This window comes from Stegostoma tigrinum, unplaced genomic scaffold (assembly GCF_030684315.1).
Source record: "Stegostoma tigrinum isolate sSteTig4 unplaced genomic scaffold, sSteTig4.hap1 scaffold_152, whole genome shotgun sequence".
Lineage (NCBI taxonomy): Eukaryota > Metazoa > Chordata > Chondrichthyes > Orectolobiformes > Stegostomatidae > Stegostoma > Stegostoma tigrinum.
Window position 1 is genome coordinate 82501 of NW_026728095.1, and position 26934 is coordinate 109434.

General features: G+C 45.8%; 1 long non-coding RNA gene across 2 annotated transcripts in view; it reads left to right on the forward strand.

The window, feature by feature from the left end:
• LOC132207768 (uncharacterized) overlaps positions 1 to 26934 on the forward strand; it is a 290900-nt gene that overhangs the window by 81714 nt on the left and 182252 nt on the right. For both annotated transcript variants that reach the window (XR_009443796.1, XR_009443793.1), the window contains exons 4-6: positions 15190 to 15351; positions 23172 to 23231; positions 25743 to 25907. This is a non-coding gene — a long non-coding RNA (uncharacterized LOC132207768). The remainder of the gene's footprint in view (positions 1 to 15189; positions 15352 to 23171; positions 23232 to 25742; positions 25908 to 26934) is intronic.

Consider the following 26934-nt stretch of genomic DNA (forward strand, 5'->3'; position numbering starts at 1 on the left):
GTTTATAAATCCTATCTCTTCTCATCCTTTCCAAAACTTTTCCAACAACAGACGTAAGGCTCACTGGTCTATAATCGCCTGGGTCATCTCTCCTGCCCTTCTTAAACATTTGCAGCCCTCCAGCCCTCTGGTACAAAATCTGCAGAAAATGAAAACTCAAAAATCAAGGCCAAAGATCAAGAGGATAGGAGATGGTGGTGGGGCTTGATGTGGGAGGAGGGGATAGGAGGGAGAAAAGACAGGTTCGGGAGGCGGGGGTGAGCTGGGCTGGTTTTGGGATGCAGTTGTGGGGACGGGTGATTTTGAAGCTTGTGAAGTCCACATTGATAGCATTGGGCTGCAGGGTTCCCAAGCAGAATATGAGGTGCCTTCCTGCAACCTTCGGGTGGCATCATTGCGGCACTGCAGGAGGCCCAGCATGGACATGTCATCTGAGGACTGCGAGGGGGAGTTGCTTAGTGTGAAGTGAGCATAGGTGATGTGCAAAGCGGTCCCCAAGCCTCCGCTTGGTTTCCCTGATGTTGAGGAGGCCACAATGGGAACAGCGGATGCAGCTACCACATTAGTGGCGCCGATACAGTCATCAATGTAACGGAGGAAGAGGTGGGGTTTAGGGCCAGTGTAGGTACGGAAGAGGGATCGTTCCATGTAACCTACAAAGAGGCAGGCATAGCTTGGGCCCATGTGGATCCCCTGGCCACCCCCTTTGTCTGTCGGAGGTGGGAGGATTTGAAAGAGAAGTTTTAGTTTTCAAGGACCGCAACTCCACCCCCCGGCAGTGGTCGAAAACACCCTCGACCGGGTCACCCGCATTTCCCACAACTCACCCCTCACACCCGCTCCCCATAAAACAACCAAAACAGAGTCCTCCTTGCCCTCACGTACCACCCCACCAACCTTGGGATTCAATGCATCGTCGCCGACACTTCTGCCATCTGCACTCTGACCCCACCACCAAAGACATTTTTTCCCTCCCCACCCTTAGGTGACTCCCTTATGTGCTCCACACTCCCCTCCAGCACTCTACACGCGGCACTTTTTCCTGCAACTGCAGAAAGTGCTTCACCTGTCTCGATACCTCGCCCCTCACCCCCATCCCAGGCCCCAAGAAGGAATTCCACATCAAGTAGATGTTCACCTGCACATCTGCTAATGTGATATACTGTATTCGCTGTTCCCATTATGGCCCTCTCTATATCGGGGAAACCAAGCGGAGGCCTGGGGACCTTTGCAAGTCACCGATGCACGAAAGAACTGCACCTACCAGTCGCGAACCGTTTCAACTCTCCCTCCCAATCCTCAGATTACATATCCATCCTGGGTCTCCTGCAGTGCCACCTGAAGATTGCAGGAGCAGCGCCTCATATTCCGCTTGGGAACCCCGCAGCTCAGTGGTATCAATGTGGACTTTACAAGCTTCAAAATCTCCCCTCCTGCTCCCGCAACCCAAAACCAACCCACCTATTCCATCCTGCCACCTCAAGCCCCACCCCCACCTCCTACCTACTAACCTCTTCCCACCGCCTTGACCTGTTCGTCCTATCTAAACTGACCTGTCTGCTCCCTAACTTCCCACCTGCACTCCATCCCTGCCTCTTTGACCTGTCTGTCTCCTGTCCATCTATCTTTTCCTTTATCCAACTTCTATCCGCCTCCCGCTCTCTCCCTATTTATTTCCGAACCCCCTCTCCCTCCTCCATTTCTGAAGAAGTGTCTAGGCCTGAAACGTCAGCCTTCCTGTTGCTCTGATGCTGCTTGGCCGGCTGTTTTCATCCAGCTCTGCACCTTGTTACTTCAGAAAGAAAATCTCAGTGGCCCTGACCAGTTTTTCAATTCCTCTCACAAGGGAAGTACCAGAGGGTTGGAGAACAGAATGTGGTTTCACTTATCAAGATAAATGCAAAACTATTCAATTCCAGTGGAGGTTTGAGATGCAGTGTTGATGTTTGTTCTATGTAGTAGCCTGGCCTTAACTTGTCCTGTTGTGCGATGTAATTTGAAGGGGATGCTGTGCTTTTTTTTTCTCGTTTTGGTACGGTATGTGTTACTTTACCTTGTCAGCCTATTTTATAGAGTCATAGTCGTACAGCGTGGAAATGGGCCCTTAGGTCCAACATAATCCCAAACTAAACTAGTCCCAACTAGCCTCTTCCTGGTCCATATCCCTCCAACCCTGTCCTATTTATTAACCTCGATCAGGTCACCTTTCATCCCCCTTTGCTCCAGTGAAAAAAGTTCCAGCTGACCCAACCTTCCTTTATCACTGAAACCTTCCATGCTCAGCAACGATCTGGTAAATTTCTTCTGTGCCCACTCTTGCTTAAAAATATCCTTCCTATAATAGGGCAACTATAAATTTGTACTGTAGAAATCTTCAAGACTAGAAAAACATAAAAGCATACAAACCAGGAAATGAAGGGATCAAATTGTAGTTCAGGAAGTGGAAAAATGGAAGTGGCTTGAGTGCAGCATGTTCTGGACTAACGTGCACTGTAGTTCTGAAAGGGCATTGCACCGGTGTGGGTGGAAAGTTGTAGATGAAACAGTGACTTGAATCTTCAAGTATGCTCTCTCTCCACTTGATGTTGGAAACTCCTTCCTGTTTCGAATGACGAATCCCAGGGATCGCTGCTGTTGTCTAGCTGATAGCCAGCCTTCAAACTGTTTCAAAGAGGAAAAGAACAAAGAAAATTACAGCACAGCAACAGGCCCTTTGGCCCTCCAAGCTTGCGCCGTTCCAGATCCTTTATGTAAACCTGTCGCCTATTTTCCAAGGATCTGTTCCCTTTGCTCCCTGCCCATTCATGTTTCTGTCTAGATACATCTTAAATGACGCTATTGTGCCCGCCTCTACCGCCTGCGTTGGCAATGCGTTTCAGGCACCCACGACTCTCTGCATAAAGAACTTTCCACGCGTATGCCTTAAACTTTTCCCCTCTCACCTTGAAATTGTGACGAGCAGTAATTGAGTCCCCCCACTCTGGGATAGAAAGCTTCTTGCTATCCACCCTGTCTATACCTCTCATGATTTTGTCGACATCAATCAGGTCTCCCCCTTCAATCTCCGTCTTTCTCATGTAAATAATCCCAATCGACTCAACCTCTCTTCATAGCTAGTGCCCTCCATACCAGGTATCGTCCTGGTGAACCTCCTCTGCACCATCTCCAAAGCATTCACATCCTATTGGTAATGTGGCGACCAGAACTGTATGCCGTATTCCAAATGTGAACCCAAGTCCTATAAAACTGTAACATGACGTGCCAAATCTTGTACTTGATACCCTGTCTGATGAATGAAAGCATGCCGTATGCCTTCTTGATCACTCTATTGACCTGCATTGCCACCGTCTGGGAGCAATGGACCTGAACACCCAGATCTCTCTGTGCATCAGTTTTCCCCAGGCCTTTTCCATTCACCGTACAGTTCACTCTTGAATTGGATTTTCCAAAATGCATCACCTTGCATTTGCCCGGATTGAACTCCATCTGCCATTTCTCCACCTAACTCTCCAATCTGTCTATATTCTGCAATCTGTTTCGCATCGGTTTTGCACAGAACTAGATTTCTGTTCTATTTTTGCAAGTTAATTGTTTCAAATTAGTTGCTGTTCTTTGTAAATCACAATCATGAATGCACATCAAAGCAGTGGGGAGAGGGGGAGAACGGATTTGAGACGTCATGAAGTCTGGGATTTGTTCTAATCCATAAATATTGTCATTATAATTTTTAAAATTCACGAGCGTGTCATTGATGTTGCTTTCTTGGGCTGCATTTGCTATCCATCCAGAATTGCTGTTGAGAAGGTTGTGGAGAATTGGCCTGTTGAATAGCTGCAATGCACGTGGTATGAATATATTAATGAAATACTGAGGACAGGAGATGAATTGCTTTTACTCAGTGGAAATGAAGTAACAGTCGTACAGTTCCACATCAGGATTCTGCTGATTTTGACAGGGAACATGCAGATTCTGGAGCTGCTCTTTAAATATTTTTGGGTGGTAGGGATCACACAATTATCAGGTACTGTGGAAGGAGTTTGATGAATTGGTGCATTGTCTCATTGTCACTCCCCATCTCAAACAACAGTTAATTCTCGATCCATTGTTAATTGTAAATTTTCAGTTCGACCAAAAGGAAAAAAAGTATTGAGGGATATGGACCAAAAGCAATATGGAGGTAGGCCACAATTAAGTTATAATCTCATTGGATGGTAGAAAGTGTTTGAAGGGTTGAATGGCCTACTTGTTTTCCTAGATCCTGATGTAAGAAGGGGGATCAATCAATGGGATGATTTGACTGCATTGCATTGCTGTCGTTTATCGATAGTGTTGTCAGAGTCGCACTCGTTCAGCTGAGTGAAGAGTATTTCATTGACACCCGGATTTGGAGTTTATCGGCAGTGGACAGATGTTGAGAAGTCCAAAGTGAGTTACTTGCTGTAGAATCTATTGTCTCTGATCTACGGTTCCAGTCACATTGATTAACATAGATCCGAGAACACTTCAGCAGAGGAACAGGCCCTTTGGCATGCAATGTTGTGCCAAACATGATGCCAAATTTAGCTAAACCCTTCTGAATGTCCTTGATTCATATCCCACATTCCTTGTATATTCATGTACTTATATAAAAGTGTCTTAAACGCCCTATTGTACCTGCTTCCACAGCCACCCCGGCAGTGCTTTTCAGACTCCTACCACTTTCTGTATATAAGAATTGTCTCTGACATCTCGTTTGAACTTGCCCCCTCTCACCTTAAATACATGCCCCCAGTTTTAGACATTTCAAATCTGGGAGAAGGGTTACAGTCAGAATCTGTCTATGCATGTCATAAATTTGTTAACCTCGATCAAGTCTTCCCTCAACGTCTGCAGAGAAAATAGTCTGAGTCTTTCCAGCCTCCCCTTTCTAGCTCAAGCCCTCAAATCCAGGCCACCTCTTTTGCACGCTATTCAAAACCTCCACATCCTTCCTGTAACATGACGACCAGAATTGGATACGATTCTTAAGAGTGCAATACTTAAGGCCTAACCAAAGTCTTCTAAAGCTGGAACATGACATCCTGATTCTTGTGCTCGATTCCCCAACTAATAAAGGCAAGCATGCCATGCGTCTTCTTTACCACTCTATCAACTTGTGTGGCCCCTTTCGGGGAGCTATGAACTGAATCCCAAGATCCCTGTATACACAAATGCTGTTCAGGGTCCTGCCATTAACTGTATATTTTTCCTTAACATTTAATTTCCCAAGTGGAGCACTTCACACTTAACGGATTAAAATTCACTTGCCATTTCTGCAACGGATCTGTATCCCTCTGTATCCTTTTCTGACTTTCTACCCTAACTACCACTCTACCAATCATTCTATCGCCTACAAACTTACTAACCCATCCATCTATATTTTCACCTCGGTCATTTTATATGTACCCCAACAGCAGAGGTCCCAGTACAGATCCCTGCAGAACAGAATAGTCCTGGATCTGCAGCCTGAAAAGCACCTTTCCACCACCACACTCTGTCTTCTCTGGGCAAGCCAGTTGTGAATCCAAGCAGCTGAGTGACCAGGGACCCCATGGATCTTAATCTTCTGGATGATCCTACCGTCAGGCACCTTGTGGAAAGCCTTGCGAAAAATCAATGTCGACAATATCCACTACTCTACCTTCAATGATCACATTAGTCACCTCCTCAAAAAATTCGATCAAGTCAGTAAGACTGACCTGCCCTGCACAAAGCCATGCTGACTGTCCCTAATTGGGCCATGCTGTTCCTATTACAGATAAATACAACCCCTAAGAATTCTCTCCAATAGCTTCCCAATGAACGATGAGAGACTCACTCGTCTCTAGTTTCCTGGATTGACCCTATTTCCCTTCTTGAACAGAAGAAGAACATTTTGCAACTTGCTAGTCCTCCAGTACCCCTCCAGTGGCTACCAAGGATACAAAGATATTGCTGAATGCCCCGACAATCTCCTCTCTCACCTCGCTCAAAAACCTTGAGGAGATACCTTTGGGTCCTGAGGACTTATCCACCTTAATGCTCTTTGTTGATCTCAAAATGCTGTTATCAATATGAGCATGCTCCACACAAATCCCACTATCCTCCACACCCTTCGCCGAGTGAATAGTGATGCACGGTACTCATTTCGGATCTTGCCCGCATCGTCTGCTTCCAAACACAAGTTCCCTCCTTTATCCTGAATGGTCCTACTTTCTCCCTATTTATCCCCTTGTTTTAGATGTATGCACAGAATGCCTTGGGAATTCCTTCAACCCTCCTTGCCAAGGTCATTTCATCGCCTTTCTTTTTCTGTTTTCTTTATGTCGGCCCTGTTCGATTTTAGCTTCCTAAACCTGACATATTTTTGTTTTTCCCTTTTGACTAACTTCACAACCTCCCCAATTATCCAAGGGTCCTTTACCTTGCCATCCTTGTCCTTCCTCCTTCCTGATCCTAAACTCACAAGCAGGCCTTTAAACAATTCCCATATGGCAAATGTGACAGCTCCTCCAAATTAACACTCCTCAGCTCCTACCTAAAACTGATATAATTTACTCTCCCCCAAGGTCCTTACTTATACTTCTTCATAGCAATCTTAAAATTGAAGGAGTTGTGATCACTATTTCCAAAATGCTTTCCCACCCTTCTCACCAGTTACCTGACCAGGACAAAGTCCAGTATGGCCCATCTTCTATCCATATACTGTGTCAAGAAACTCTCTTGGATAGACTTAACAAATTCAGCCTCATTTTAAGATAATGGGAACTGCAGATGCTGGAGAATTCCAAGATCATCAAATGTGAGGCTGGATGAACACAGCAGGCCAAGCAGCATCTCAGGAGCACAAAAGCTGACGTTTCGGGCCTAGACCCTTCATCAGAGAGGGGGATGGGGAGGGTTCTGGAATAAATAGGGAGAGAGGGGGAGGCGGACCGAAGATGGAGAGTAAAGAAGATAGGTGGAGAGAGTATAGGTGGGGAGATAGGGAGGGGATAGGTCAGTCCAGGGAAGACGGACAGGTCAAGGAGGTGGGTAGAGGTTAGCAGGTAGATGGGGGTGCGGCTTGGGGTGGGAGGAAGGGATGGGTGAGAGGAAGAACCGGTTAGGGAGGCAGAGACAGGTTGGACTGGTTTTGGGACGCAGTGGGTTGGGGGGAAGAGCTGGGCTGGTTGTGTGGTGCAGTGGGGGGAGGGGATGAACTGGGCTGGTTTAGGGATGCAGTAGGGGAAGGGGAGATTTTGAAACTGGTGAAGTCCACATTGATACCATATGGCTGCAGGGTTCCCAGGCAGAATATGAGTTGCTGTTCCTGCAACCTTCGGGTGGCATCATTGTGGCAGTGCAGGAGGCCCATGATGGACATGTCATCTAGAGAAGGGGAGGGGGAGTGGAAATGGTTTGCGACTGGGAGGTGCAGTTGTTTGTTGCGAACTGAGCGGAGGTGTTCTGCAAAGCGGTCTCCAAGCCTCCGCTTGGTTACCCCAATGTAGAGGAAGCCACACCGGGTACAGTGGATGCAGTATACCACATTGGCAGATGTGCAGGTGAACCTCTGCTTAATGTGGAATGTCTTCTTGGGGCCTGGGATAGGGGTGAGGGAGGAGGTGTGGGGACAAGTGTAGCATTTCCTGCGGTTGCAGGGGAAGGTGCCGGGTGTGGTGGGGTTGGAGGGCAGTGTGGAGCGAACAAGGGAGTCACGGAGAGAGTGGTCTCTCCGGAAGGCAGACAGGGGTGGGGATGGAAAAATGTCTTGGGTGGTGGGGTCGGATTGTAAATGGTGAAAGTACCTACACAGGCCCCAAAACCCACCTCTTCCTCCGGTACATTGATGACTGTATCGGCGCCGCCTCTTGCTCCCCAGAGGAGCTCGAACAGTTCATCCACTTCACCAACACCTTCCACCCCAACCTTCAGTTCACCTGGGCCATCTCCAGCACATCCCTCACCTTCCTGGACCTCTCAGTCTCCATCTCAGGCAACCAGCTTGTAACTGATGTCCATTTCAAGCCCACCGACTCCCACAGCTACCTAGAATACACCTCCTCCCACCCACCCTTCTGCAAAAATTCCATTCTCTATTCTCAATTCCTCCGCCTCCGCCGCATCTGCTCCCACGATAAGACATTCCACTCCCGCACATCCCAGATGTCCAAGTTCTTCAAGGACCGCAACTTTCCCCCCACAGTGATCGAGAACGCCCTTGACCGCGTCTCCCGTATTTCCCGCAACACATCCCTCACACCTCACCCCCGCCACAACCGCCCCAAGAGGATCCCCCTCGTTCTCACACACCACCCTACCAACCTCCGGATACAACGCATCATCCTCCGACACTTTCGCCATCCACAATCCGACCCCACCACCCAAGACATTTTTCCATCCCCACCCCTGTCTGCTTTTTGGAGAGACCACTCTCTCCGTGACTCCCTTGTTCGCTCCACACTGCCCTCCAACCCCACCACACCCGGCACCTTCCCCTGCAACCGCAGGAAATGCTACACTTGCCCCCACACCTCCTCCCTCACCCCTATCCCAGGCCCCAAGAAGACATTCCACATTAAGCAGAGGTTCACCTGCACATCTGCCAATGTGGTATACTGCATCCACTGTACCCGGTGTGGTTTCCTCTACGTTGGGGAAACCAAGCGGAGGCTTGGAGACCGCTTTGCAGAACACCTCCGCTCAGTTCGCAACAAACAACTGCACCTCCCAGTCGCAAACCATTTCCACTCCCCCTCCCATTCTTTAGATGACATGTCCATCATGGGCCTCCTGCACTGCCACAATGATGCCACCCGAAGGTTGCAGGAACAGCAACTCATATTCCGCCTGGGAACCCTGCAGCCTAATGGTATCAATGTGGACTTCACCAGTTTCAAAATCTCCCCTTCCCCTACTGCGTCCCTAAACCAGCCCAGTTCATCCCCTCCCCCCACTGCACCACACAACCAGCCCAGCTCTTCCCCCCCACCCACTGCATCCCAAAACCAGTCCAACCTGTCTCTGCCTCCCTAACCGGTTCTTCCTCTCACCCATCCCTTCCTCCCACCCCAAGCCGCACCCCCATCTACCTACTAACCTCATCCCACCTCCTTGCCCTGTCCATCATCCCTGGACTGACCTATCCCCTCCCGACCTCCCCACCTATACTCTCTCCACCTATCTTCTTTTCTCTCCATCTTCGGTCCGCCTCCCCCTCTCTCCCTATTTATTCCAGAACCCTCACCCCATCCCCGTCTCTGATGAAGGGTCTCGGCCCGAAACGTCAGCTTTTGTGCTCCTGAGATGCTGCTTGGCCTGCTGTGTTCATTCAGCCTCATTTAAACTCTTGTTGTAAGGGAGTCCCAGTCAATACCGTGGAGGTTAAATTCACTGACTGTGACAACTCTGACTTATTACATCGTTTCAAAAGCTGCCTACATATTTGTTCCTCAGTGTGTCAGTGGCAACAGGGGAGCTGGCTATTAGTTTAATCTGATCAGAGTGATTGTGTCTATCTTACTTTTGAACACTCCCTCTATTGCCTCAGTGGGCACGCCCTCCAGAATGTCCTCTCCAGGTGCAGATGTAACATTTCCCATAGGTTAGGAGTGCACCTCCTTCTTTTATCTTCCCCTCTATCTTGTCTAAAGCAATGAAACCCTGGAACATTGAGCAGCCAGTCCTGTCTCTGTCTCAACCAAGCCCCTGTAATAGCCTCAACGTCAGAGTCCCATATACTGATCCAGGCTCTAAGCTCATCTGCCTTACCTATAATACTCTTTGCAGTGAAATAAACATATTTCAGCTTGTTTGTGCCATCATGTTCATGTACCTGTCTCTGACTGCCATGCTTTTCTGATTTATTGGCCCTAACATGTACCTGCCATCAATTCATCTACTTGCTGACCTGCTGCTCTGGTTCCCAGCTGCCTGCCAGTCTTTAAATCCTCCCAAGTAGCACGAGCAAACCTCCCTGTGAGGGTATTTGTTCCCGTTCAGTTTAGGTGCAAGCCATCCCTCTCACACAGGTCACCCCTTGCCGAAGAAGGTCGCAATTATCCATGAACCTGAAAGCCTGCCCCCAGTACCAGCTCCTTAACCACGCATTCATTTGTTGCAACCACTCGGAGATGTCCTTGACCTTGGTACCAGGGAAGCAACACACAGCCCTGGTGTCTCAAATGTGGCTACAGAAACTATGTCCCAACGAATGAGTCTCCAACCACAATCACTCACTTGGATTTGCCTCACCCTCTTCCACAGCAGGGCGGTTTGTACCACGGACCTGGCTGCTGCTGATTATATAACTGACCCAGTTAGGGTAAGGACATGGAATTTTTTTGACATGGTCATATTCGCTCTTGTTGGAGCTGATTGCTGCTGAGCACTTGTATGGTGCAAATGTAACTTATCCTTTATCAGGCCAAGCCTGATCGTTGTCCAAGTCTCACTGTATTTTCTCATCGTTGACTTCACTGTTGGAAAAGTCATGAATTCTGCTGGACACCTGGACAATATTCAATGAACGTTCATGTCTCCACTTTGGTTCAAATGAAGACATGACTTCAACCAGTGCAGGTATCCAGTGAATGCCACTGACTCAACTTCCTATTCCTCTGCTTCACACCACATTCAATCAGAAGTTGCCTTGGTGGAAATGACAGATTGCACTTTCCTTCCTTTTCAAGCTCAGGATCTCTGATCATATTTGTGGTAAATCCTGAATGAGGTTACGAGAAGTGTGGCATGACAAAAAGTAAACTGAGCCTCAGTGTGCAGCTGTTTGACAGCACTGTCATCCAGATGTTGCATCACTTTGCTGATGATTGAGAATACATTGAGGTCATAATTGGTCAGGACAATTTGTCTGCCGATTGCGTGATAGGTCATCTTTCTCTGAAATATGAGTATCGCGAGTGTTTAAAAATGTACTGGAAAACATTTACTGTTGGTGTGGTGACCTTGGGGCACATTGTTCCAATACAGTTTGTGGGATGCTGCCAGGTGCCATGGCATTTGCAGTATCCAGAGCATCCAGTCTTGTCATTGCGTGAAATAATTTGAATTGCGTGTTAGTTAAGATCTGTGATGCCTCCTCAGGATGAGGGCAAGAAGATCATCCAGACTGATGCTATGAATGGTTTCATCTGCTCCTACACCTTTTGTTCATAACATCTTGTAATAACTGCCATGTAGCCTGATGAGAAACTAAAGCTCATCTTGATTCATTTGCATTCGAAGGTGCCTATTTTTCCCAAACAAAAGGACCCATCACTGAGCGGGAAGTATGGAGAATGTTATAGACATCAGTGGTGAGATAATGCTGGATCTTGACCAGCAAAACCATTGTTGTGTTGGTGAAATGCAAACAAAAATCTATATGATGTAAACTTTATTCTCAGCTAATCCCTTTAACAAATGACAGATTCTGATGTTGGTTCCTGGAAAGCCTCCATTGTTGGAGGACGAGAAGCCGTATCCAATTGAAGCAGCACAGGCTTCTGCGATGACTGTGGAAACCACTGCTTATGCCTTGCTTCAAGCATTGTCAAGGAATGATATTGACTATGCAACACCGATTGCGAGGTGGCTAACGATGCAACAGAACTATGGTGGTGGATTTCACTCGACGCAGGTAAATGCTTGAGATCACAACAACAGGCATTCAGATATTTCCATTGATCATGTTACTAACTGGTGGTTGATGCTGTTTGCAATCAAACTGGACACTGCATTTTCATCTGCAGGTTTGGTGCATTGGCACAAATTCCAGTTCTTGAATGGTGTTAATCCTTGGTTAAATTCTTACATGCACTTTGTCTGTGCATCAGTTTTCCTTTTGGCCTTGTCCTTGAAAACTACCTGTTTCTGTAAACCTTCACTTACTTGTCACAGGATCATTGAGGGACAGCATAATAGAGTGCTATGGCAATGGAACAGACCCTTCAGAAAATTGTATGTGCCCTCACAAGATGCAAGTCCCTAACTATTGGAATCACATTTCCCAGCACTTGACCCAGAGCCTTGTATGCCTTGGCATCGCAAATGCCCAATCAAAGACTTGTTAAATGTTATCATGGTTTCTGCCTCTACCACCCACACAGTCAGTGCGTTCCACATTCTGACCACAGTTTCGGTGCAAAAACAAGGAAGTTTCCTCAGAGGTAGTCGGAGAATCTGAGAGAACAAGGTGCAGAACTGGATGAACACAGCGGGCCGAGCAGCATCAGAGAAGGAAGACAGCTGACGTTTCAGATTGAGACCCTTCTTGAAAACCGGGGGAGGAGAAGGGGATTCTGTAAAACATAGGGAGAAGTGGGGAGGCAGACAGAAGATGGATAAAGGAGAAGATAGGTGAACTGTCCCGTGCTGTCCCCTGCTCCAGAATCAGAGAATTCTACAGAATTGAACAGGCACTTCATTCCATTGTGTCTGTAACCACTGAAGCCACACTAAGTTGACATTCGGCTCATGTTCCAGCAATAGGCCAATTGCCTTGAATGTTATTTCATTTTAAGTGCTGTACCAACCCTTTTTCTTTAATGTGAAAAGATTATCCACCACCTCAACTAAAGTCCCAGACAATGAATTCCAAACACCCAGCACCTTCTGGGTGTCTTTTCTTTCCTGAAATTCCTTCTGAGCTTTTAACTTAAATGTACGTATCTCTTCCTCTACCACCACCGCCCCCCCGCCACCGACCCCATTATGAACCTTCTTTTTACCTCGCCTATACCCATATTAATCCAAACAATTTTTTCAGGACCTCCTTCAACCCTCTCTACTCGAAAGAAAACAATCCAACCTTATCCAGATAAAACAGTGATGCTCGAGACAATGGAAACTGCAGATGCTGGAGAATACAAAAGAAAACATAGTGTGGAGCTGGCTGAACACAACAGGCCAAGCAGCATCTCAGGAGCGCAAAAGCTGATGTTTCAGGCCTAAACCCTTAACCAGAGATCAGCAACAGTGATGCTGCCTGGCCTGCAGTGTTCCTCCAGCTCCACACTGTGTGATCTCAGACTCCAGCATTGGCAGTTCTTACTAACACAAACTTATCCAGACTCTCCCAAGAGTTAAAATGCTTCACCCCCTCAGAACATCTTGATGAATGTCCTCCACACATGCTCAAATGCAAACACCTCCTTCCTATAATGGAGAGACCAGAACTGCACTGAGCAGTTCAGCTGGGGCCTAACCAAAGTCCTGTACAGCTCTTGAGCCATATGCTTTCTGAACTGTCCTTTTAAGCTGCCATTCCACGTTCAGGAATCTGTGGCCGAGTACCCCAAGATCACACCATTCCTCTGACCTTCCTAGTGTCCTGGCATTTCTTCGAATGATTCCTTGCCTTGTTCGTTTGTCCAAATTGCATTACCTGACTGATCAGGGTTAACATTCCATCTACCACTGACCTGCCCATTTGACCAATCTGTAACTTTGGATTCAACTTGCTGTATTTTCCTGGACCCCATGAGCTTTACCTTCTTTGCCACGCTCCCATTTGGGACCCTGTCCAAGTCTTTGCTGAAATCTATTTTCACCACATCAACTCCCATCTGCACACTCCGTCACCTCTTTGAAAGGATCATCTCGGTTTGTGAGGCATGACCTCCGTCTGACAAAGCTGTGCTGACCGTCGCTGATCAAACCCTGCTTCTTTCAAAGGAAATTAAGCCTGCCGTTCAGAATTTTCTCCAATATTTTCCTATCTACTGATGTGATACTCACCGGTCTGTAATACTCTGCTTTATGTTTGTCACGCATTTTGATAAGTGGAACTATGTTACCTGTTCTCCAGTCCCTTGGTACTTGTGAAAGCTCTGTATGAGGGCGAGTGGAATTTTTTCTCTCATCTCCCTGGGCATCTTGGCATACACTTCATCCAAACCTGGGATTTGTCCAATTTTAAATTCACCAAAACACCTAACATCTCCCCAGTCTCTGTTAATTCTGCTCGGGAATTGTGTGCTCCTTCTCACATGTAAAAGCTGATGTGAAGTTCTCGTTTAACACCGGACAATTGCTCTCCAGTTCAAACCATTGATTTGCCTCTTCATCCCTAATGAGACTTGGTTTTCCCTGGGTTTTCTCTTTCCCTCTGAGACACTTGTAGAAGATTTTGAGATTCTCCCTAATCCTAATCTTGGTCACCAGCGTTCTGTTGCCCTGTATTTGTTCTCTGAATTGCTATGACGAGATGCCCCTGCACACTATACATCATGATCATGGTGGTTTCTCGCAGATATGGATGACACTCTGACACTCTCCCACTCTCAGGCTGAATTGATCGGCGGCTGTACAGACCGATGCAGCTACCGTAGGCTCTGTTGCACTCGGGGCAGAAGGCAGTCGTGGGAAGGGGTGAGGGAGGTTTGGTATGGCTGCATGGCTTCCACTGCTTCCAAAGGCAAGCCTCGAGGTGTTTGATGCCTTCCCAGGTGCTCTTCAGGCTTTGGACCGTCTTAGGCTGGCGATTCCCAGGTGTCTGCAGGAATGTTGCACTTCACCATTGAGGCCTTGAGTTTATCGGCGAGTGCTTCCTCTGCACATCTGGGTCTCGCCTGCTGTTTTGAAGCTCGGATGAGAACGTGGGGAGAGTCGTGTGTCAGTCATACAGATGAAGTGTCCAGCCCATTGTAGCTGATCGAGGATGGTCAGTGCCTCAGTGCTGGGGATGTTGGCCTGGTTGACGTTAGTGCGTCTACAGGGACTCTTGTTCCCTTGATGACTGTTATACACCTCTGTTTTCCTTTTTATGTGGTCAAAGAACAAAGAAAATTACAGCACAGGAACAGGCCCTTCGGCCCTCCAAGCCTGCGCCAGATCCTATTGAAAGTAGCGTGTTGATGCAATTGTGTAATGATTGTGTTTTGTTTGATCCCTAACATTGAAAGCAGTGTAAGAATGTCTTTGTGCAGCAGGCAAGGTGTCATGAGATTGAGCCTTCATAGACTTGCATGGTGTTGAAAATTTGCCATGATTTATGAAAACGGTGATAAATGTCCATGATCAACATTTCTGTTACACTGCAATGATGATCCCGTGGCATGTAAAATCAGAAAGATACGATAAAATGAGACTGGGTCATGCCCTCGTCTTGCGGACTTGGGTCAGCATGCAGAGGGAATGTTTGCCTTTCATGTATATGGAAGTACTGAAATATTTCCATGAATCTAAAAGTCACATTTCCCTCCATTGAAGGACACAATCATTGCCTTGGAAGCTTCATCACGATGCGACATTGCATTTCTGAAGAGGGAAGAAGAAATCAATATGCAAATTCAATTCCATGTTTTTGGAAGTCCCATTGAGAAAACGATTCATTTGCACCAGCATAATGCTCTGACTGAGAAAGAATTGAAGGTGAGTTTGTTGTTTAGAAGATCACAGCAATTTATGCATTAACGTCTTCATCAATAATGTTCCTTTGCTTTCAAACTGCATTTTCCACTCTGCAAGGTAATAACTGTTAGAACAAGCAAGAGTATTGGTAGATGGCCTATGGGGAATGCAATGTTACAAAACCCAATCCATTCAACAACATAGTGAAATGTGAGGCTGGATGAACACAGCAGGCCCAGCAGCATCTCAGGAGCACAAAAGCTGACGTTTCGGGCCTAGACCCTTCATCAGAGAGGGGGATGGGGTGAGGGTTCTGGAATAAACAGGGAGAGAGGGGGAGGCGGACCGAAGATGGAGAGAAAAGAAGATAGGTGGAGAGGAGAGTATAGGTGGGGAGGTAGGGAGGGGATAGGTCAGTCCAGGGAAGACGGACAGATCAAGGAGGTGGGATGAGGTTAGTAGGTAGGAGATGGAGGTGCGGCTTGGGGTGGGAGGAAGGGATGGGTGAGAGGATGAACAGGTTAGGGAGGCAGAGACAGGTTGGACTGATTTTAGGATGCAGTGGGTGGAGGGAAGAGCTGGGCTGGTTGTGTGGTGCAGTGGGGGGAGGGGACGAGCTGGGCTGGTTTAGGGATGCGGTGGGGGAAGGGGAGATTTTGAAGCTGGTGAAGTCCACATTGATGCCATTGGGCTGCAGGGTTCCCAAGTGAAATATGAGTTTATTATCACCATTCAACAACATATTTCAGATATGTCGACAAATTAAATATTCCAGCAGAGGGATAAAACAAGGAAGATGAGAGTGAGGAGGCAATAGTTTTGATGACAAAAGAACAGAAATTTACCTTTATCCATTCGAGCAAAAAAGCAGGCACACAAATAAATAATCATCTAACAATGCACGTGTGCAACGGAGGCTACAGGGGGACTAAGAATGCCGAATTGTTGTCATGCGTGTTGCTGAAAGGGTGATTGAAACAGAATCTGTGGTAAATTTGAAGAAATACAGATAATACATCTCAGGATGTTCGAGAAAGAACATTATGGACTGAGGCAAATTGTATTGCCCTTTTCAGGAGTTTTTAGGTTCATAATGAATTGAAAGACTTTCTTCCGTGCTGAAAGCTTTAGTTTAGTTGCACCTGGATCACAATTTCTGTTCCTGGTAGTATTTAGCAAACTGTTAAAAGTGAATGTCACTGCACAGAATTCCAAACATGACTCCAATCAGTAGAGAAAATATCCAAGGGGTATGATGAGTTGTATCCTCTCATGTTGAACAGCGCAGCTACAGATACAATGGAGGCACTGATGATAATGTTCCAAGAATCCTTAGATTGTGGAAAATTCTCAGATGATTGAAAGATTGTGAACATAACACCATTATTCCAAAGATACTTGGACAAAATAGTAAGCCAGTATTGCCAATTTAGGTCAACCTGGGTAGATGTTCATGCCGGCAATGAAAGATGAAATAACAGGGTACTGAGTGTGCTATAACATCCTACAGAGTTAACATCCTTTCATAAAGGGGAAATAATACTTGACAAACTTGCTACAGTGCTTTGAGAAGGAAACAAACATTACTGATGAAGGACCACCAGTTGATATGGTACATTGAGATTTCAAAAAAGCATTTGATAAGGTACAGCTCATAAGGTGTCTCAAAAGAAAAGAGCCCATGTGTTCAAGGGTAGTATGTTAGGATGGACAGAGGACTGCATCGTAAATGGAAGTAGAGTCGCAGCAGCAGGATGGTAACTTAGAAGTCATGTACGGCCACAGAGCGAATGCTGCGGAGGCCGTACGCCTCATGTTGACTGGGTTGATTTCAGAAATGGCGCAGGGGATTGCTATGCTTATGAATGTTGGGCAGGCTGGGACTACGTTCATTGGCGTTTATAAGATTGAAAAAAATCTTATTTTTTCGACATTTAAGATTCTTAAGAGGCTTGATGGTGTATATCCATAGAGATTACTCCCATTTGTGAAAGATTTTACGACCAGAGGCCACATTTTCAAATTGGTTGCCCATTATTTCAGGGAAGAATGACTTCTTTCAGGTTGTAGCAATTTATTGAACACTTTAGCCAAGAAGATTTTAGAGGTAATGCCATTAATTATATGCTAGGCTGTAACGGCCAGGTTAATTTTTAAATCAAGAAACAATGATAATGAGAAAAGGGTCTAGGCCTGAAACATCAGCTTTTGTGCTCCTGAGATGCTGCTGGGCCTGCTGTGTTCATCCAGCCTCACATTTTGTTATCTTGGATTCTCCAGCATCTGCAGTTCCCATTATCAGTGATAATGAGAAAAGGGTACTCTTTACAGTGGAAGATACTTCAAGGATCCCCTTATTACTACAGAATACAGGGAGGAATTAAGCCCGTCACTACCACACCATCAGTACCATGAGAGAAGTAGCAGTAGACAATCCGATGGAGTAAAAGCAGATTCGACTCTTTGCCGTGATGGTTTACTTTCTAAGATTCTCAACAATGAGCTTCAGAGTCGGTGTATGCATTGATTGTAATTTCCCAAACAGGTTTAGATTCTAGAGAAGCATCCGAGGGCTGGAAAAATGCTGATGTGACATCCCTATTTAAAAAGGAGAGAGGCAAAAAGAAGATAACTACAATCGAAACAGCCTAACATCTCTTGTTGGAAATATGTGGCAATCAACTATGAAGAAAATAATAGCAGGACATTTGGAAAATCAGAATCTAATCAGACAGAATCACCATACATAATGGGAACTGCAGATGCTGGAGAATCCAAGATCATAAAATGTGAGGCTGGATGAACATAACAGGCCAAGGAGCATCTCAGGAGCACAAAAGCTGACGTTTCGGGCCTAGACCCTTCATCAGAGAGGGGGATGGGGAGAGGGTTCTGAAATAAATAGGGAGAGAAGGGGAGGCGGACCGAAGATGGAGAGAAAAGAAGATAGGTGGAGAGAGTATAGGTGGGGAGGTAGGGAGGGGATAGGTCAGTCCAGGGAAGACGGACAGGTCAAGGAGGTGGGATGAGGTTAGTAGGTAGATGGGGGTGGGAGGAAGGGATGGGTGAGAGGAAGAACAGGTTAGGGAGGCAGAGACAGGTTGGACTGGTTTTGGGATGCAGTGGGTGGAGGGGAAGAGCTGGGCTGGTTGTGTGGTGCAGTGGGGGGAGGGGAAGAATTGGACTGGTTGAGGGATGCGGTGGGAGAGATTTTGAAACTGGTGAAGTCCACGTTGATACCATTATGCTGCAGGGTTCCCAGGCGGAATATGAGTTGCTGTTCCTGCAACCTTTGGGTGGCATCATTGTGGCAGTGCAGGAGGCCCATGATGGACATGTCATCTAAAGAATGGGAGGGGGAGTGGAAATGGTTTGCGACTGGGAGGTGCAGTTGTTTGTTGCGAACTAAGCGGAGGTGTTCTGCAAAGCGGTCCCCAAGCCTCCGCTTGGTTTCCCCACTGTGAAGGAAGCCACACCGGGTACAGTGGATGCAGTATACCACATTGGCAGATGTGCAGGTGAACCTCTGCTTAATGTGGAATGTCATCTTGGGGCCTGGGATAGGGGTGAGGGAGGTGGTGTGGGGGCAAGTGTAGCATTTCCTGCGGTTGCAGGGGAAGGTGGTGGGGTTGGAGGGCAGTGTGGAGCGAACAAGGGAGTCATGGAGAGAGTGGTCTCTCCGGAAAGCAGACAGGGGTGGGGATGGAAAAATGTCTTGGGTGGTGGGGTCGGATTGTAGATGGCGGAAGTGTCAGAGGATGATGCGTTGTATCCGGATGCTGGTGGGGTGGTGTGTGAGAACGAGGGGGATCCTCTTTGGTGTGACGGGGTGTGAGGGATGTGTTGCGGGAAATATGGGAGATGCGGTCAAGGGTGTTCTCGATCACTGTCGGGGGGAAGTTGCGGTCCTTGAAGAACTTGGACATCTGGGATGTGCGGGAGTGGAATGTCTTATCGTGGGAGCAGAAGCGGCGGAGGCGGAGGAATTGAGAATAGGGGATGAAATTTTTGCAGGATGGTGGGTGGGAGGAGGTGTATTCTAGGTAGCTGTGGGAGTCGGTGGGCTTGAAATGGACATCAGTTACAAGCTGGTTGCCTGAGATGGAGACTGAGAGGTCCAGGAAGGTGAGGGATGTGCTGGAGATGGCCCAGGTGAACTGAAGGTTGGGGTGGAAGGTGTTGGTGAAGTGGATGAACTGTTTGAGCTCCTCTGGGGAGCAAGAGGCGGCGCCGATACAGTCATCAATGTACCGGAGGAAGAGGTGGGGTTTGGGGCCTCCAGTGACAGTGCAGCACTCCCTTAATATTGTGAAAGATTTTACGACCAGAGGCCACATTTTCAAATTGGTTGCCTATTAATTTAGGGGAAGAATTACTTCTTTCAGGTTGTAGCAATCTGTTGAACACTTTAGCAGAGAAGGTTTTAGAGGTAATGCCATTAATTATATGCTCGTCTGAGATGGCCAGGTTAATTTTTAAATCAAGGAACAACGACAATGAGAAAAGGGTAGCCTTTACAGTGGAAGATACTTCAAGGATCCCCTTATTACTAAAGAATACAGGGAGGAATTAAACACATCACTACCACACCATCACTACCATGAGAGAAGTAGCAGTAGACAATCTAATGGAGTGAAAGCAGATTAGACTCTTTGCCGTGATGGTTTACTTTCTAAGATTCTAAACAATGAACTTCAGAGTCGGTGTATGCATTGACTGTAATTTCCCAAAAAGGTTCAGATTCTCGAAGCATCTGAGGGCTGGAAAAATTCTGATGTGACGTCCCTATTCAAAAAGGAGAGAGGCAACAAGAAGATAACTACAACCGAACCAACCGAACATCTATTGTTGGAAATATGTGGCAATCAACTATGAAGAAAATAATAGCAGGACATTTGGAAAATCATAATCTAATCAAACAGAATCACCATAGCCTGATGAAAGAGAAATTATGTCTGGCTAATTTGTTTGGGTTTTTGGAGGAAGTTTTGGGAGGAGAATTAATAGAGGAAAACCAGTAAATGTGTTGTGTTTGGACTTGGAGAAAGCATTGAGAATGTATTCAAAAGTAATAAGCTAAGAGCTGAGGTTTTGAAGGTAGTATATTGCTATGGATCAGTATGCTTTGCATGTTCTGGAAGAAGAGATGACATCTCGAGTGAAATGCACCAAGTGAATATATATTTTGGGGAACTTGGTGGCAACGCGGTAAGTCAGTGCAGAGGGTAAGAGGTGCCATTTGCTTGCTTTTTTTGCCTGATAGTTCGTAAGCATTTTTTTTTTGAGACAGGGTGAATTGAAGCCAGAATCAGGGACCGAGAGGGTGAACCAGGTTCATTGGTTGGTGATCGCTACTGGTTTAAGAATCTATTATCGGTAGCTTTCAGATTGAAAGTAAATCGGAGAACTATTTACAGGCTACAAACTAAAAGACCAGAATGTTTTCAAATCAAATTAAGATCGAAGTAATTGAAATGGAGATGCCAGGCCAGATGATGATTTGTACCTACATGACGGGGGAGTGGTCAGGCCCCAGACTCCAGCTTACGGTTGATGAACTGGAATCTCAGTTTTGACCAATCAACAAATCATGTGGGGCAGAGTTACCAGGGAATGCTGTGCTTCAGGAGGCAGTCACACACCTTAGATTAACTAGCTGAAACTCGGTCAGTGGCCAATGACAAAGAACAGGGCAGGTGGAAGGATCCAGGATGTCGTGCAGAAGGAACCTTGGTCTTTGATCTTATCTAACAGCTTTGAGATTCTTTCTTCCTGTGTGGATGAGAGTGCAGGGTATAGGGAAGTTGAGTAAACTGACTGTAGCACTGTGGTACAGGTGGGACATTCAGGAGGGGATAAAAAGTGAAATGTGGTTATAATCAGAGGTAGTATAGTTTGGGGAATGAACACTGTTCGTTGTGACCAGGATCGAGAGTCTCGAAAGTAGTGTTGCCTGCCTGGTGCCTAGGTTCAGGATATTCCATCTCGGCTGCAAAGGAACTTGAAGTGGGAGGAGTAGAAATCCAGCTATCGTGGTCCACACAGGTACCATTGATATGGAAGAAAGAGGAAAGAGGTTCTGCTGAGGGATTATGAGCACCGAGGTGCTGAGGTGAGAAAGCAGAACCAGAATGGTCATAATCCTGGATTATTATCTGAGCACTTTGGCACGGTGTGAACATAATTATAGATGTACATTGTTCAAATGGTGGCATGGCAGAAATGTGTTTGAATTCATGGGACATTGGCATCGGTATGGGGAAGGAGGGAGTCGTTCTGGTGTTATAGGCTCGACGAGAATCATATTGGGACAAGTATCCTCGCAAAATACAGAGCTAGGTCTGGGGCTAGGGCGTTAAAATAAAAAGTGTGGAGTGGGTGAGCTCAGTTGCATGGAAAATTGTGGAAAAAGTTAGAAGTTGGTAAGTGCTCAGCAAAGTTTCCAGAGCAAGTAATAGGACAAAAAGTATGGAAATGGTCAGGAGTCTCACTTCAGCTGCAGCAGATAAGAAGGGTGGCTGTAAATGCCAGACTGAAGATCTTGTATTGAATTGCAGGGAGTGTATGAAACAAAGTGAATGAGTTTGTGGTGCAGATTGAAATTGACAGATACATCACTCTGGGTATCACAGAGAGGTGGTTGTTAGGGGATAAGTGTTGGGAACGAAATAGCCAATGATTCATGTCCGATAGAAAGAACAGGCAAATGGACAGAGATAACAAAGTGTGGAGCTGGATGAGCACAGCAGGCCAAGCAGCATCTCAGGAGCGTAAAAGCTGACGTTTTGTGCCGAGACCCTTCTACTTCTGTGTGTTCATCCTGCTGTGTTCATCCAGATCCACACTTTGTTATCTTGGATTCTGAAGCATCTGCAGTTCCCATTATCTCCGATACAAATGGACAGAGATGCCAGGGTTGGCTTGTCAGTCAGAAATGAGGTCGCGCTGAAGGAACCACAGCTCTTGTGCTTGTTTATTAATGACTTGGAGGAAAGAGGTGCATGTGCTGTGGCTAAATTTGTGGATGACTGAAAAAATATTTAGAAAGACAAGGCATGGCACAGAAACAGAGATTTACCAGGATGTTACTTGGATCGGAATGTATTAGCTGTAAGGAGGGTTTGGTGGAAATGCTGTGTCATGATAAATGTAATGAGATCAACCATGATCTCACCGAATGATGGAGGAATATTCAATGGGCCAAATGGCTTTTTTTGTGAGCCTTCTTGTTTGACAATGCATTCATGAAGGTGTTTTTTTTTCACTCTTGGATAAGATGTGAAAATGAAATGTATACGAGATAATGGGAACTGCAGATGCTGAAGAATCCCAGACAACAAAATGTGAGGCTGGATGAACACAGCAGGCCAAGCAGCATCTCAGGAGGACAAAAGTGCTCCTGAGATGCTGCTTGGCCTGCTGTGTTCATCCAGCCTCACATTTTGTTGTCATGAAATGTATACACTTCCTTTTCATCTGGGAATAAATAATTGTTCTGAACGATTTCCATTGACTAATAGCAATCTGACAAGCTTCGCAATGTAAAGAGATTTTTAGCTTCTTTTTAATTGTAAAGGTATTCTTTGGAATTAATTTGGCATATATTATTTGCATCTCAGGAAGTATGTTCATCACTGCACCTCAAAAAGTGCTCTGTTGTATGACAACAGCTTTTGAAAGATCACTTCAATGGTTGTGATTTTGAGTTGCCATAACACACATTAAATTACACTGTTGGCCAATCTGTCCATGATTATTTCATTATGTTATGCTTCAAACAGACAAGGAAATATTGGTGATGCAATGAAGTGTTTGACTCTCAAATATAATTGCTGTTATAGTTTCCACTTGGAAGAAAGATTCACATCAAATTGACTGGTCAAGGAAATGGGACACTGACTGTGAGTACTTTGAATGTTCGAGTTATTCCTAAAATGAAAGTTATGACCTTGATGATTTCTCTTTCATGCAGATATGAAGAGACTCTTTTACAATATCCTCTAGGTTAGTGGTTCAGGCATAAAAGTGCAATATGTATATTTATGTATATACATGTATATGCGTCATCTGAAAAGATAATAAGGAAAATATTCTGCCTGGAAGTCAGTGGTGAGTGGAGTTCCACAGGGCTCTGTCCTTGGGCCTCTACTGTTTGTAATTTTTATTAATGACTTGGACGAGGGGATTGAAGGATGGGTCAGCAAGTTTGCAGACGACACAAAGGTCGGAGGTGTCGTTGACAGTGTAGAGGGCTGTTGTAGGCTGCAGCGGGACATTGACAGGATGCAGAGATGGGCTGAGAGGTGGCAGATGGAGTTCAACCTGGATAAATGCGAGGTGATGCATTTTGGAAGGTCGAATTTGAAAGCTGAGTACAGGATTAAGGATAGGATTCTTGGCAGCGTGGAGGAACAGAGGGATCTTGGTGTGCAGATACATAGATCCCTTAAAATGGCCACCCAAGTGGACAGGGTTGTTAAGAAAGCATATGGTGTTTTGGCTTTCATTAACAGGGGGATTGAGTTTAAGAGTCGTGACATCTTGTTGCAGCTCTATAAAACTTTGGTTAGACTGCACTTGGAATACTGCATCCAGTTCTGGGCGCCCTATTATAGGAAAGATGTGGATGCTTTGGAGAGGGTTCAGAGGAGGTTTACCAGGATGCTGCCTGGACTGGAGGGCTTATCTTATGAAGAGAGGTTGACTGAGCTCGGTCTCTTTTCATTGGAGAAAAGGAGGAGGAGCGGGGACCTAATTGAGGTATACAAGATAATGAGAGGCATAGATAGAGTTGATAGCCAGAGACTATTTCCCAGGGCAGAAATGGCTAGCACGAGGGGTCATAGTTTTAAGCTGTTTGGAGGAAAGTATAGAGGGGATGTCAGAGGCAGGTTCTTTACGCAGAGAGTTGTGGGAGCATGGAATGCATTGCCAGCAGCAGTTGTGGAAGCAAGGTCATTGGGGTCATTTAAGAGACTGCTGGACATGTATATGGTCACAGAAATTTGAGGGTGCATACATGAGGATCAATGGTCGGCACAACATTGTGGGCTGAAGGGCCTGTTCTGTGCTGTACTGTTCTATGTTCTATGTTCTATAAATCACTTGTGACAAGGTGAGAATGAGTTATCCAGATAGTAAGACCTGCCAATGTTGGTGTCTGAGATAACACATTGTGGAGCTGGAGTTACACAGCAGGGCAGGCAGCATCAGAGGCTCAAGAAAGTTGAGGTTTTGGGTCAGGACCCTTCCTGAGAAATGGAGGGTGGAAGGGAGCTCAGAAACAAATCGCGTGGAGGGGGAGGAGGTGCTGGAGAAGGTAGGTGGGATGGTAATAAGTGAGTACTATCCAGATTGGAACAGATTTTCCCCAGGGGGTATTGAGTACGAATTCCAAATCACTCTCAAAATCTTAGTGACTGTTAACATTGATGTTTTTTGTCTGTGTGTTTCAGTAATTGCATGACAGTTGAATGGTTCGTTGAGAGTGAGGAACCTATGGACTCTCACACACCAAGATGGAATTTAGTTCGAAGAGTGACTTCAAAATAGTTGCTTGCTTTTAAAATTTTGACCGTTTTTGCTGTCCAGTTGAATGAATTTAGCTTCATACTGCTTCAATAGGAATTAGTGTTTAATAGGAACATATTTGTGAAACTTACAGTTCCGTAAGTTTTAGCATAAACTGGTGCAGCCTTTCGGTGCTTGCAAAAAGGCTCACCTCTCCATTAATACCGAAGGAAAATTGGAGTTTAAAAGTAAGTTCACCCGCTGTCAGGGAATGAAATGTTAATGTTGACTCGAATATAATTTTTAACAAAGTAATATCTTTGTGTAACACTGAACTCAAATTAAAATTTGGATATGCTAGTTTTACAGATGGTTGGATATTGAATTCATTTTAAATGAGGGTGAAGATCACTTTAAATCCAGCATATTTGTGAAGAAAAGAAATAGCATGTCAAATAAAATTAACTGCATGACTCTTCATAGCCCTATATGTAGAATTTCATTCTGAACTATGAGACAGTTGTGACCCCATACTCCCTCAGTGCTCATGGCAAGAGTAAGACTCCTGTGCACTGCATGGAATGGCGGCAACATCAGATTCATTGATGCTTGAGAATAAAAAGAATATGACGATAAGATTTAAAATCAAAATCTCATTGAACACTTCAAGGAATGTATTATAGGAAGAGGGGGAAAGCATGTATGAGTAATAGAAGGTGGTGGCGCAGATCACATAGACCTGTGTGCTAAAACTTATCACAAATTTCACATTGAATGGAACAGTTTAAACAGGCTGGAGGAAGCAGACATGCCAGCCCAAACTTTTTGAATTTGAGCATTCTGTTCGTAAACATCAGCAAAATTGTGGGAAACATGTTTATTCTTTCTCTTTTATTGCACAGAACCGTACGATTAGACTGTTTTGATGAGGAATTTAAAGATTATGTGTCCCATCCGTTTGACTCACCGTTTGGTACCATAGGTTGGTACGATCTTCGTTCGAGAAAGAAAAGGGATGTTCCAGAGACAGAAAACCGTCAAACCATTTACTACAAAGTCCGTTTCTGGTTAGTATTAATTAATGCAGTTAACATTTTTAGCTCGACATGATTGCACAATGGAGTCAATAAGAAAATTCCATCTGATATTCCACATAAATTTTAAGTGGATATCAAAGCAGCTCATTTCTTTTTCACGCTGTATGCTGCTTTTAAGAATGGTTGTCTTATTGTCGAAATGTTTAGCTTTGACTCCATGGCTTCTTCCATTAGCTCACATTGAAACACATGTTTCTTCAGCCAAAAATCCACATTTACCCGGTGTAGCTTGACTAACCTTCCCCTGTGGTCGTTCCCCTGAAATCCCCTGCGGTCGCTCCCCTGAAAAACAACTATACCATTTTGGATACTGTTCCGGGGGACGAGTTAGCAGGGGTATGCAGTAGGGTGCAGGTCTCTGGCACAGAGTCTGTCCCTCTTGCACAGAAGGGAAGCGGGGATAGGAAGAGAGTGATAGTCATTGGGGACTCAGTAGTAAGAGGGAATGATAGAAGATTTGCCGGGAATGAAAGAGACTCACGATTGGTGTGTTGCCTACCAGGTGCCAGGGTCTGTGATGTCTCGGATCATCTCTTTCGGGTCCTGAAGGGAGAGGGTGACCAGCCCCAAGTCCTGATCCACATAGGCACCAACAACATATGTAGAAAGAGGGATAGGGATGTCAGGCAGGATTTGAGGGAGCTAGGGTGGAAGCCGAGAGCTAGAACAAACAGAGTGGTCATCTCTGGTTTGTCACCCGTACCACGTGATAGCGAGGCAAAGAACAGGGAGAGATTTCAGCTGAAGACGTGGCTGCAGGGATGGTGCAGGTGGGAGGGCTTCAGGTACATGGACAATTGGGGCTCATTCTGGGGAAGGTGGTACCTGTACAAACAGGACGGTCTCCACTTGAATGAGAGGGGCATGAATATCCTGGGTGGGAAATTGGCTAGTGCCATTCGGTTGGATTTAAACGAGCTCGGAAGGGGGATGGGAAACTGAGGTGTAGTCCTAGTACACAGGAGGATGAGCGTAGGGAGGACATGGTCAGGACCTC